Here is a 14,971-nt window from a genome sequence, read left to right on the forward strand (position 1 = left end):
CATTGTACACCCAAATTTAAAAATCGATTACAAAATGTGAAACAAGAAATTAATTACGTAGGTTCCTTAGTAAACCCAAATAATTCAGAGCTGCCACATATACGAGATATTCCGGTCCAAGTCAACTAGCCGCCTACTAATACAATTCCTTCGAGTCACCAGTCAAATAATTTGCACTACTACAAAAAAAAAAAAAGAAAAAAAAAGAGAAAAAAAAAAGGTAAATATAATAAAAACTATAAATATAATTTGATCGTATAAAAATTTGTACACACAAAAAAATATTCAACGCGTTCCTTCCACCCTACTCTCCTCTCATATAAAGGAACTTCCAGATTCAATTTACTGCCCCTAAAAAACTTATATATATACACCTTACAATCATAAACGCTTCATAATATATTTTCATTCATTCTTTTAATTTACACCAAACAAAGAATTTTATTCACCCCAAATCAAATTACATTTTCATAGAAAAATTAAAACTTTGGAATATATCAACATGAATTCTAACGGTTCATCAATGAAGTTTTACGCATTGCCTATTTTTGGGTTTTTGATGATGGCTTTTTTTAAGGTTGCTCAAGGCCAGATGATGGCTCCTTCCCCTGCTACCGCTCCTCCTCCTTCTAACGACAGTAAGTCCTTTCTCTCTTTTCAATTCGACTAGAACCCGAACTCAACCCAATTTAGGTCTAATTTAATTGAGATTGTATGGGTGATGCCGGGTTTTTATTTTATTTTATTTTAGTTAATTTTTAATGACCGAGTGTGAGAGATAAAATCTTGATTTATGTAGCCGGCCCTAACATTGGAATTAAATTTTCGAGTTTGTTGGTGTAATTTTATTTACTGGGGGGATATATATTTTTGTGCAGGTGCTACTATTGATCAAGGGATTGCATACGTTCTATTGGCGGTTGCGCTTGCTGTTACTTACCTCTTTCACTAATTTATTATGGTGATTTTAGACTTTATTATGAGTAATTATAGGTGATAATATTAGAATTTTGATTAATTAATATGATATATATAGTTTGATCAATTCTTTAGCTACTTTTTATTTTTCTCCCAGGATATCCAAGGGTGAAGAAAAAATTGTAGTGTTTTTTGTATTCTTTATTATGGTAGTAAATAAATAAAATTACTGTTTCTGTTTTTTTCATGAATTCTATTCGGCATTTGTTATATTTCAATGCTCATATCTACAAGTGGTAGTAGAACATACCATACCTTTTTAACTTTTTTTTTTACCAAATTTACTATTTACAACTTGTGTGTTACGCGCGGGTCAAAATGCTAGTTAATTGTATAATTGACAATTTCATAGTGATTATATTCGCTTTCACACATCACACTCGTCGTAGTTGGTATTTGATCAGCATTCTAGAATACAGTATGTTTTATTCCAAAATTGATTGGATTATAGTTATTACTTTGCAAATTGAAAGAGTAGTCGCTAGTAAGTAACTGTCAATTGCCAAGCCCACGTTTTTCCAACGACTAGTAAGCGAATTAGCGAACGTTATATTGGTGTCATCCAACCAGGACTGATAGCTGATAGGTTATTTGCGAATAGTATCATATCTTGTGTAAAGTGTAATTATATCGATTTATTTGGGAATTTGATAGAGTTTAGGATGATAAAAAAGATTGGGGTTTTTAAGGTTGTATATCGCACTATTTGCAAATCTTAAAGGTTAATAAATGTTTTATCATCATTTTATGCACATTAATATAATGTCTATTATGAAGCAATTTGATATAAAAAACTTGCATTAGTTTTACACTTTTACTTAGAAACCTAGAGCTATCAATTTTTTTTTTTTTTTTTTGGTGTTTAGAGAGCCATAAGGACGGGTGATGAAAATCGATCCCAAAATCTCTTAGAATTGGGAAGAAAGCTCTAACCACTTGGCCTACACCTTACTCTTACCTAGAGCTATCATATTGAGTGTGGGTTGATTTTGTTTAGGTCTTGTCTTGTGGTAACGGATTTGGCCCATGCAATGTTTTGGTTATACATCACTTCAATTCTTCAAACTGAATTGATTTGTTCATGGGTCAGATCAGATCGGGTCGATTTTTGACAAATCCATTTTAATGTGTTTTAACATGTAAGAAATGAAAATATCGCATACAAGATACATACATTGACTTAAAAATAATGTAGGGATTTATGTGTTTTGGGGTAAAAATGAAGGGTTGCATAGAATGCATACAAACATTGAGGCAATACATGGTGAGAATTGTAAAGGTTCATACAGTGAAGAAATTGGGCCTCAAATGTTCTAGTGGGCTGGACTAGCCTTCTCCTTCTAATATTTGAAAGTTAGTAACATTGGTGGGAAGGTCCCCATTTCCATTTTTTGACAAATGAGGAGCCTATTTTCCCACCAATGTAAATGCTCTAATTGTGGTTGTTCCAAATTTGTGCAATCCACGTGGTTTATATGCAAAATAAGATCAAAATCAACGAACGCTAGTTCATTTTAAATTAGTTGTTACTTTGTCTTAACTTTTAATCTAATTTAATGTAGTAGTAATGTATACTTTAGGCAATGCCTTCGATTTCTTAGCTAGATACTATAGCTAGGGTTGTTCATTGATCCAAGACCGGACCGGATCAGACCGAAAATCGCAAACAAGAATTTTAAGAACCGAAGACCGGATCAATTAAGCTAGGACTGAACCGAAAGAATCGGTCCAAACCCCGGACCGGACCGCTTTGGACCGATTTGAGAATTTTTTTAAAAAAAATCTAAATTTTTAATAATTTTATGGAAAAGTCGAAAAGAATAAAGGAAAAACTATATTTTAATGTATTTTTTTTGTATGTTTAGTACAAAAAAGTTCATAAAATTAAAGTTTTCTAAGCATATTAAGGATAATCTTAACCATTATTTAAGGTTTCAACGCATAATTTTAAGCAAAAAAAAATCGGTCCAGTCCAAGACCGGTTTTATAGGGTTTTGGACCGGACCGGACTGAAGAGCGAAAAAATAAATTTCTAAACCCGAAGACCGGACCGATTAATTTGGTGTGGTCCGATCCGGTCCATTTTTTAGGTACGGATCGATTTATGAACACCCTATCTATAGCTACTTTTAATATATTGTAGTGGTTATTTCGATTAGCAAGTTTAATCTTTTTTCAAAAATTCGTTACTTATTGAAAGTTATTTTTTTTATGTATATATGTTGACTTCTTTGGTGCATCATTTTGAATATTGATGACTATTTTTGAGTTATTTATATTTAGAAACACATATTTAATCTTATCTAGTCCGTAAATAGCAAGGAGCAATATGTAATGATCTAAATATGATCACCGACTATAAAATCTATTAGAAATTAATAAATTATTACTTTGTATACATACGTCAATACGTCATTCTATGTTTCTATCTATAGAAAAAAAGGGAGAAAGAGACGCGAGTTTCTAAAGAATAGAGAGGATAAAAATGTAATAATACTGCCAACTTGTTAACATGCCAAAGCCAAGGGTGTCATTGGTAGCACAGGTAGTCTACAATGTGCTGGAGGAGCCCATTATTTGTGTCTACAATATGCTTTGACGCTTTGTTGTGGCTGGTCATGACTTCCATCTATAAAGAAGAAGCCCAAATTTCACTTGTTGAGCCCATCTAATAACGACTTTATCTGTGGCTCATACAGTTACCTTTTCACTTTATCCATGATATGGAGTACTTGTATTAATCATTAATCATGATATCCATTAAAAAAGAGGTAGTGAGTAGTTAAGTACTATGCCTTTAATCTAGCACGTGAGTATAATCCGCAGTACTTAGATTTGATGTTTTTTTTTTAGCTTGTAAGATTGAGGGTCCTATAGGGCTGGAACTCACTACAGGTCACCTTTACCTATATTAAGTATTATTCACCGATTTACGATCAAATCGAGAACAAAAATTTACTGTATAACTCAAGAACGATCAAAGATCGGGCTGATAAAATCGATCTAAAGTCTAGATGGGATCAGTCTTATTTTCTAATTTTTAAAAATATTTTTTATTACGTTGTTAAAAAAAAATAACACAAATAATTGTTTAATGCTTATTTTTTAATCCAAAAATATAATTCATACTTTGCCAAAACAATAATACAAAATAAAGATAAGAAAATCAAAAATCTCATTCCATAATTTGATTTTACTCGAATTATTTCGTGTATATATAATACTTCGTACTCCGTAGTAAATATTACCTTAATTCGTTAAAAGATTTTCAACTAAGTTAGAAACTGATCCGTTTTTAACTTTAACCGAGGTAGCAAAATTCACTTAAGAAGACATTGGATTCTTTTATCCTCAATTCCTCATTGCCGAATTCCTAACTTTAAAATCATTCATACCCTATTCCTAACCTTTTTCTCGAGCCACAATTCACTAAGATTTTTTTAACCCAAAATAAAATCCTAGAGTTTAGCCAAAGGAATCTGCTTGTGTGGAAAGAAAGCAAGCTCAAGAAAAGTTAGTTATTGTCAAACTTAAATCTTCATTTCTTAATATCTTTTGTCAAACTCTAATCCTTTGAAAAACATCCTAATTCTGCCTAATCTGACGTGCCCAATTCCCTAAGTCACGTGAATAATCATGTGGATTATGATTTAATATACGTACTAGTATTAGCTTAGGATCCAAAAATTGCGCCATTTCGTCTGACCATTACCTGTATCTTTTATTCTTTTGGCTCTAATAATGGTAGTCTGTGGTTGCCATTTTTATTCACATTAGTATTACTTAATCATATATATAGTTTAATGTCTTAACTTGATTCAGTGGGCTTATTGTTTGGTGAGCCGGGATTTCAAGGACAGAGTAGTATCGATATTATGGTCATAAAATGTAAAGCGACTGCAAATTAATCCATACAAATATACTCGTAATTATGAGATATAGATACATGACATAAAAACTTCTTCTTTAACGAATTGTCAACTAATATTTCATGCACCTTAATAGTTTTGTCTCTACCACTTTAGTTAAATTAAAGTTTTATTTTTTTGTACTATTAGTTGTTGCTTGTATATATTAATATGATCTCAATATTCTTAATCATTATATTGGTTAGTTGCAGTCTAGTCTAGTACCTAAATTGTTCCATTTTCTTCTAATTAATGAATTAGTGGTTGTGCTAATTAATTTAGTATAGTAACTGTCTAAATTATTAAATAAAAACTGAATCTTAATTGATTTTATGCTGTTATAATTTGATTATGTCAGTAACATGGAGCAACTCCAAGTCATCCCATGAGTCAAGTGCTCTAGTGGGGGGTTAGAAAACATTGTCTAGTAGTTGAGTCTCTTATGATATGATGGTGACATGCCTTTCCTACAAGATAGAAAGATAGGAGAGAATCAACCATTTTAATAATAAAGTTATAGGAATGTATCCAAGTTTATATCACTTTTAAGAATTGACATCCTCTATTCTTTAAATAATTCTATGGGTTAATTTCTCATAAATACTACAAAAACTTTGCAATATATAGTATATATAATATTCAAATGTGAAATTATATCCTTGGTTTTTTTTTAAGAGAAAATTATCCTTAATTATTGTATCTAAATAAATACTTTGTATATGAGTGAATTAACATTGTTTAAGATTGTTTTATATGACGGATGTATAAATATACAGTAAATAGCATAGTTTAATATTTTTTGGCTTTATAGCTAAGATTATATTATTCGAAATTTCAAATTACAGACTAAAACAAATAAAAAAGGGAGAAAACATTTATTATGTATAGCTTAATGTCATGTTTGATTGGATCATTGGATGTTAGTTTGCAATAATCGAGTTGGAATTCTATAACCATAGCTTCCATGCATGTCGATCAACAACATTTAGTACTTTTATGCTAAAAAAAATAGTTGATGTACGTAGTAATTATTAGATGTGGCCCTTGTGAAAGTTGTTAGTTGTTGATTACGAGTAGATGTTAGAGATGGTTGGCAATTAACAAACTGGTTGTTGAATTTAAGTATTCAACACATATTAATTGTATAAGCATTAGGATAAACATAAAATGATGCTTGCTTGGAGCTAAATTATCTAGTTTTGTCAAACATTACCTTTAAAAACTAGTTTTGTTAACTTTATAAAAAAATAAAAATTACTCCATCTACTATTTTTTCAAACAATTGTATAAGAACAAGTTACCTCAAAAATTACAAGATGAATACATTCAACAATTGACATCTTGAAATTCCCTTCATGCCACTAGGTATATATAATCTCCTATGAATGCTTATATATATATATATATATATATATATATATATATAAAACAAACCATTAAAGACAAGATGTATATATAATTGTATAAATTAAAAGATAAACTTAATTCAATTGCATATCCATCCATTGGAAAACAAATCTTATAATCCATCAGCATATTTATTTTACGCCGATTACTTACTTCTTTTTTTCTTACGAGGATTTAGACAAGAGCAATCAAATTATGAGACAAATTGATCTGATTCCAAATATAAAACTCCAATATAAGTAAAACATAATGGTTCACATTTAATTAGAGAAATACTCCCTTTTTCTTATGAGGACTCTTAGACAAGCAATGAAATTACAAGACAGATTGATCCGATTCCAAATATAATACTCAAATATGAGCATAAGATAATGGTTCGCATTTGAACATTTAATTAGAGAAATACTCCATATTATTGAAATTTTCTATAGTTTATGTAAGCATTTATTCAAATAAATAATTTATTGACATGTAATAAAAAATACTCCGTAAATTATATAAAATCATTTATGGAATATTGACATATACGCCTCCCCATTTTCCTATATAAATCAAGTCTCACTGTTATAGTTGCCTCCTAATTCCCCCTTTTCCTTCTTCCATTTCCAGTTTTCCACTACATTCTCTCTCCTCTAATTTCCCCCATTAATTTGTAATTACATCAATCCAAACAATCAGCATATATAATCAATCAATGGAAATGAGAAACATCTGCTGTTCCACAAGCAGCGTAGAAATCATACAACTGGGTCGCACAACAAATCTAGACCGTCCATCAAGAAGAAGCAGCAACAGATCAACGTCGTGGAGAGCACTATGGAAGAAGCTAATGAGAGAGAAAAGGAAGATGACAAAATTCGACTGTAGTAAGGTCTACACTTCTGACGTGCACCTCCCAGGGTATGATCCTGACACGTATGCACAGAATTTTGATCAAGGGTTGATGTGGAATGATGAACCTGATAAGTTGTCTCGGACTTTCTCTATGCGTTTTGCTGCTCCCACCAAATTAATTACAACTAGTAACTCCTCTTCTTCTTCTGGTAGTAAAAGTAGTAGTGTTGTTGTTAGGAGGAGCGTTACTCGTGTGGCCCATGATCATCGTGATCTTGTAATTTGTGTTTTTTGAATCAACTATTCAAATAAAATACAACTATTACACTACAATTTTAAGCTTCAATTATCATGCTTTTTCTTTATCATTGTTTCAACTTGTTCATAAATACCACTATACCAGTATTTTGGTGTTTTTGCGGCTGCATTTCTATATTAGACCCCTTTTACAAAAGTGTACTCCGTATATATTTTTGCTCAAAAATAAGTTTTATATAATGAGTAATGTTATACGTAGTTATTAGGGCTGCATATAAGCATTAAATACACTCTAAAAATTGTTTAAATTTAGGAAATTTTGACAAAAACACACTAATTACACTGATTTACACGTGTTTTTGTCGTGAATTTTTAATTTTATACAATTTTCAAGAGTGTATTTAATGCTTATATGTAGCCTTAAGGGTTATGTATAGCATTTTCCTTATATGTAATTATAGCATTATGCCATATAATTCATAGTTGATGAATTCAATTCTATTTATGATGTCTTGTGAGAGTTCTGAATATTATAATATATTGATCATCAATATGAACTCTTTTCTATATGTGTAAAAATATATTTTACTTGTGAATATAATTTGACAGATGGGATGAATTAAAATACAAAGTATTACAGCTTAGAGATAAAAGTGTGTGTATACTTTCTCAACTAGTAGGAATTTTTTTTTGTCAAAGAATCTCTCACAATTCATACTAGTGGTAAGTTTATTATTACACATTTTTTTATTTTATTTTTAAATCTATACATCAGTTTGATTGACGCATGTGTTTATCAATGTATGTAAAACATAAATTGTTATAGTTTCATTAGTATGAATTCCATAAACATGATATTATGAAATCAAGTACTGTACATAAATAAACCAAAGTGCTACATTTTTTTTAGGTGGGAAAGAGTAAATTTTAATGCAATTTTAATGTTGACAGATTTATAGATTTTAGGAGTAAAAATAGCTTGATTATGATATCAATTTTATTGATTACCAAGTAGTTTTTAAACAAAATAGTTTAAAGTAATTAAGGGCTAAGGCAAATAATATTTGTGATATAAAAAAGCATTGACGAAGGTATTCTGGTAAGATTCCAGCAAAAAGGAAAAATGACGTTTGTTCGAACATATCCATGACAACCCCACGTTATAATTCTCTAACCAAATATTTACAGTATGTCTGTTTGAGTGTTTGGTTGTTGGTTGGGAAGTTGTGAGCTTGCGTCCAATTGTTAAGGGGGTGTGGTATGGTATGGTAATGCCATTTCTTTGTCCTTTAATTGAAAAAAAAGGGAATAAGTTCATGTAGGTCATATATTTGGCCAAGAAATTACATGCCCATAATTACTATTGTCATAAATGACAATAACAAGTGTCTATTGGTATATTTATACCTCATGTTGGTATAATAGTTATACCAACATAAAGTCTAAAAATACCAACAATCTTGTTGGTATATTTTGACCTCATATTGGTATAGTAATTATACTAACATGTCTGTCAAAAATTATACTAACATAAAATCTAAAAATAACAACGGAATTGTGTTATTGATTCAGACAAACCATATTTGGCCTAGTAATGTTCAGTTGGACTGCCTTTTTTGTCCCGTCATAGCAAGCGAATCGTTGTTTGATATCCTAAAGTTGGAAATTTAGGATCATATCATGTATACATTATCGTATTTTATGATTTTATATAAGAAGATACTTGTTGAAAGAAAGATACTTCGTAAATACGAAGTCATTGATTACTTTATTGATATGGTAATCAGGTAATGAGTTAAGGTTGAATAATTGTTTCTTCATATAATGTTGTGAATGAAAATAAATCTACTGATAGAGTATAAAACATATTCTTAGGTCTCAATCATCAATTTAAGTTTTTGGTTGAATTAGTCTGTTAACATGGTATTAGAGCCAACGTGATACAAAGGTCACGGGTTCAAATCTCATTCATCCCTACTTTCAAGTGGAATATTAAGCGTTGGGTATGAGGAGGGGGCGTGATAGAGTATAAAACATATTCCTAAGCCTCAACCATCATGGAAGCTAATGTTGTTTAATCTTTAACTAGTTATTGTTTCGACGACGCCCTGGTACATCATAAATTATAAGTTTGTTCAAAATTAATTTAGCAGGGTTAATGTTGAACAATATTAATAAGTGAATGAAAAATATAATAATATATATTATCTTCTATTAATGTATACTTCCTCTGTTCCACAAATATTGCAACAAGGATGAAATTACGCATTCCAAAGCACATTTTATATGTTAAATATCTATAATTATATAAGAGTAAAAATTATAAAAAAAAATTGATATTGTGAAAGTATTTTACGAGACGAATCTAACAAGACCCTACATGACTATATTTTACTTTACGTATAAATCTTAATTTGTGGTGAAACAAGCATGATGAATAGTGCAAAAGTCCAATTGTTGCAATATTACTAGAACGGAGAAAGCATAAGATGTATCAAATTTAATTATGGAGGTTATACATATGAAGAGTTTAACAAGTAAATTAAACATTATTATAGAAAATTAAAGTCATGTCATGAATGAAGAGTTTTTCAAAGAGATTAAACATTACTACAATTCAATGTAGTGAGAGAAAGGTGATGACACATAGGTAACACATGACGCACATGTGACATCAAATCATATTGAATAAAGGGTGACATATGGCGTTAGCATATTGTCTATATGAATTTTAATAATATTATAAATTATCTTAAAACCGCAAAAGTAACTGATATAATTATGAAATGTTTAACTAATACTCCACTCTTTTGTTTTCATGTTTAATTAAATACAAGTATCAAACGTTTTAAAAGGCATAAATTCATATTCAAGTAATATTTAAATAGATATATATTCACATGTGTGTGTCTCATTACGTGTAATTGTAGAATGTGGAGTATAAGACCCATAAGTGTAACAGATAGGATCATAGTAGTGCTTTTAAGATTCTCACTCTTTCTCATCTTCTCATGCGGATAATGTTTTCCAAAATACTTCAAGATGAGTTGCAACTTAGAACACTATAATGGTGAGCAAAAAAAATGTCCACCCACTATCTCTTTATCCACTTTCTCTCTTAACAAATCTGTTTTGCTCATGGGTATGTTTTTTTTCACAATTTCTCTTCCAATGGTGAGCAAAAAAAATGTTTGTTCGCTACTCTCTCTCTCTCTTACTTTTTCAATACCCCACCATTACTTTCTTTCTCCTACACAACACTTCTTTATTTATTAATTTCATTTATATTTTAACAATATTACTCCAAATAAATAAAAACTAGTCTAAATTTGTGTAACTTATTTTTTTTTTATTTGTATCGTTTTTATCGTTAAAATAAAGAATATGGAGGATCTATGGTATTTCTGAAATTATACCAAAATACATGGCTATTTATAGAGAATTAAATTTTATGACCGTTGGTAATTTTAATTTTTTTTTAATAAATATTTATTTCAGAATTTGCATTACAAAAAATATAACCATTGCAAATTGTGGGGCCCACCAGAGCACTATTCATCTTCAAAAATGCTCAAGTCTTGGACATTTTCAGAAATGCTCATGAGTATTTTTTGGCTTTTTCTCATTTGGTCACCATTGTAATGCATGAGCAAATTTTATGGCCACCCAAAATACCCATAAGCAAATTTTTAGCTCACCATTGATAGTGCTCTTACAAACAATCACACGAAATCCCGTCTTAATCTCCTATGTAAATATGTAATCCCACAAAACAGTGAAAACACAACTTAGTAAAGTAATTTGACTTGCATACTTTGTGTTTGATTCCAGCTAGGCAACTATAGAAGCGACAAGTGAGGGGCCTGAGGGCCACTGGCTCTCAATCTTTCAAGCTCATTCTTTAGGTGACTTTGGTTGAACATATGAAGTTGATACATTTTATTTACTAACCTCAGTTTTAAATTATTTGCTATGATTAGGCATGTTCTACTTAAATTTTATGTCACATCGTTTTAAATTATTTGAAACAGAGGTATTACATAATATTTGGATATCGTCTTGAGTAAATTACAAACTATATAGAAGTAAAAAGTTGATACATAGCAAGTAAGATAAGGGGAGTTCCTAATGTATATCTACACTAATTTTTTTTTGGTAAGAAGAAGGTGCTCATTTGAGGGGGGGGGGGGGATAAGGATTCCCTCAAATGAGTCCCATGAGGTTTGAACCCTAGATCTCAAGGATACGATATGGGAGTGATGTCACTACACTATCACTTCAACCTCATACACGGTACACCATCCTAGTAACAACTAGACTTGTTCAATGGGTTAGGGGCCCATTTAAAACCCTCACCAGCCCATTTATAAAAGGGTTTTATCCATCCAATATTTAAATGGGGCGGGCTTTTAAAGAGTTTAAATAATGGGTTTTTAAAGGGTTGGATTTAAGTTAAAAAAGGTTGAAATTGGGTAACTCTTATGAGGCTTTTTTATCCTAATTTTTCTGTTTCTAAAACTTCTTAACGTCAAATTATGATATCTTGAAAATAAAAATTCCCAATTTCCCCCAAATTATGAACCCTAAAAAAAAATTCTCAGTTTCTAAACCCTAAAAAAATCTACTCACGTCAATCTTCTTGTTGCTGCTCTCAATCTCCAATTTATCACCCTTCTTCTTGTTCGCCACTCTCAATCGCGAATTCCGTCATATCACTTCAACTACCAAGGTATGTTTTTCTCGCTTTATTTTACATTTTATACAATTTTAGTTTTGATTTATGGTTTTATTGTTTATTTTCGATTTATAATTACATTTTTGGGAGATTTTGGAATTATATGATTTCAGATTTGGATTTTGGTCTGAAATGATATTTTTGTGTATTAAATGGGTTTTTGTTTCTCTAATTTGGGTTATTTCTATGTTATTTATCCGCCGCTAAATTTGTCAAAGTTATTAAAAGGTTTCATTTTTATTATTTTTTATTGGGAATTGTTTCCCATTTCTACTGAATTTGTTGTTTCATATTCTGCAATTGCAAAGTTTCAAGGGTTTTTAACCCCTAGACTAGAATTGAAACTATTTTGTTACAGAGTTAGTTGTTTGTTATTATGAGATGTGTTTTTCTAGCTACATTTGCTAACCCCTTTTATTTAATCTTAGAAATGATATATCAACACATGAACTGTCAATTAATTTGATGAATTGTAATTTTCAAGTATTATGCATACTTTTTTTATTTTTTTTTATTAATTAGTTCAAATGTCTTAAATGTAATTTTATCTAAAGTTGGTATTATGTAAAATTTTTAGGTAATTAGATGATGTGATAGTGGAAAATATTAGCTTCTTCAACACTCACTATTGCAATTGTTGCCATTACCTGTCATGCCTAAATCACAATATTGGTTGAGTTTGCATTTTTAATCTGTCAACAAGGGTTTCCTTGTTTGTAACTAGTTGTCTTCGAATGTTTATGCGTTAAATGGTGCATCTTCTTGTGGCAGTTTCACTGTCTCCTTCTCAAACAATGGAAAGTGAAGCAACTACAACGTCAAATGCCGGTAGATGATGAGGTTGATGAATCTAATGTCGCCCGTAAGCGTAAAAGGAGTAGGAAATCTAAAGTTTGGCAAGAAATGACGGAAGGAAAGAATGCAAAAGGTGAGAGAATCGCTATTTGTAAGCATTGTAAAGTGGAGTTAATTGCCCACAAAAATAGTGGCAGATCTCATTTAATACGTCATTTGCTTGAAATGTGTAAAAAACGAATTAATGGACTTCCACTTGGGGAGGCGGTTGATGATGAGGAAGAATTTGTTTTTGATATGAGTGAATTAAGAAAGGAGATTTTATTGTATGTTGTTGAAGGTTTTCATTCTTTTTCGGCCGTGTAAGAAAAAGGTTTTAGGCAAATGATGTTAAAGTCTAATTCTTAATTTAAACCATTTAGTCGAAGAACTTAAACTAGAGACCTTTTTTCTTTGTATGCCTCTTATAGAGAGAAAATTAAAAAAAATTTGAGGAGTGCACCCGGACAAATATGTTTGATAATTGATAATTGGAAATCATCACACACTTGGCAACATTACATTTGCATAACCGCCCATTTTATTTATCATGATTGGAAACTTCATAAAAGGATCATTAAGTTCACATCATTGTCACCCCTTTTGATGGACAAAGCATCTCCGAAGAGATTTTTATGTTTCTTAACCAATGGAATTTAGATGACAAAGTGCTTAGCTTAATGGTTGACAATGCAAGTTACAATGATGTAATGGTTAAGCACATGAAAAATCTTCTTAGATCAAGGGGAATGTTGGTTAGTGGTGGTTGTTTTTTTCATATTAGACGTTGTGCTCATATCATCAGTCTTATTGTCCAATCCGGTCTATCTTGTATTGGAAACATATTAGATAGGATTAGAAACTTGGTAAAATTTGATATAAGATCATCTTCTAGAAGCAAGGATTTTTATGATACCGCTCAGAACCATTTTCATTTAGAGGCTAAGAGGAAACTTTGTATGGACATGCAAGTTTGTTGGAACTCTACATATACGATGCTTGATAATGTGCTTTATTATAAAGACGTGTTTATTCATTTTGGGTCATTACATGCATCTTTCAAGAGTAATGTGACTTTGAAGGATGAATGGGATAAATTGAGTGTTGTTCACAAGTTTTTGAAACTCTTTTTTGATGTTACGTGTATGTTCTCGGCCAATAAGTGTCCAACTTCTAACATGTATTTTAAGGGAGCATGTATGGTGCATCGTCGTTTACTTGAGACATCTAAAGGTCCACATGAATTTTTAGCTCAAATGGTGTTACCTATGTTGGAAAAATTTGACAAATATTGGTACGAGTAAAACATATCTAGCTTGTGCGGCAATTCTTGACCCAGGTTTAAGTTTTGACAAGATATATGGTTCGGATGAGGCTATGTATAAAGTTGAAAAAGTTTTGAACACTTTAAGATCTTTGTATAATGAGTATAAGTCAACATCTTCAACTTCCCCAATTGTTGCTCCCTCTACTACAAGTAGTAGGATTGAAAATGAAAACTTCTTTGATGATTATCAAAGCTATAGTTCAAGAATTACAAGGATTCAAACAAAAAAGTCCCAACTTGAGTTATATTCGGAGGAGTCGGAGCTTGATTTGAACATGGAGCTAGATATTCTAGAGTATTGGTAACAAAATGTAGTGAGATTTCCGGAGCTTGCAATATTGGCACGAGATCTTCTAACGATTTCGGTTAGTATGGTGGCTTCCGAGTTGGCTTTTAGTGTAGGGGGGGAAACTATATCTCCTAATCGTAGCTCATTGAAACCCTTAACGACTCAAGCCCTAGTTTGTGTTCAAGATTGACGCCGTGATGAATATAACATCCCTTTAAATTTGGATCGTGATTCTAGCTCGGATGATGATGAGGCCGCTGATGATGGAGATGATGATGATGAGGTTGATGATAGTTTCCTATACTAGGTAATTATTTTGATTTTTCTACTCTTATTATTATAATCTTGCTGTTTTTCTTGGTATAAATTAGTTAATTTTGATTTTTCTTGGTATAGTCATA

The 14,971-nt window shown here is 31.0% G+C and overlaps 1 long non-coding RNA gene across 1 annotated transcript; it reads left to right on the forward strand.

Moving 5' to 3' along the window:
• Positions 1-257: 257 nt before the first annotated feature.
• On the forward strand, positions 258-1,165 carry LOC110707807. The gene is made up of 2 exons (XR_002508592.1): positions 258-638; positions 879-1,165. It is a non-coding gene; the product is annotated as an uncharacterized LOC110707807 (long non-coding RNA).
• The last annotated feature ends 13,806 nt before the right edge of the window (positions 1,166-14,971 follow it).

Source organism: Chenopodium quinoa, unplaced genomic scaffold (assembly GCF_001683475.1).
Source record: "Chenopodium quinoa cultivar QQ74 unplaced genomic scaffold, ASM168347v1, whole genome shotgun sequence".
NCBI classification, from domain to species: domain Eukaryota; kingdom Viridiplantae; phylum Streptophyta; class Magnoliopsida; order Caryophyllales; family Amaranthaceae; genus Chenopodium; species Chenopodium quinoa.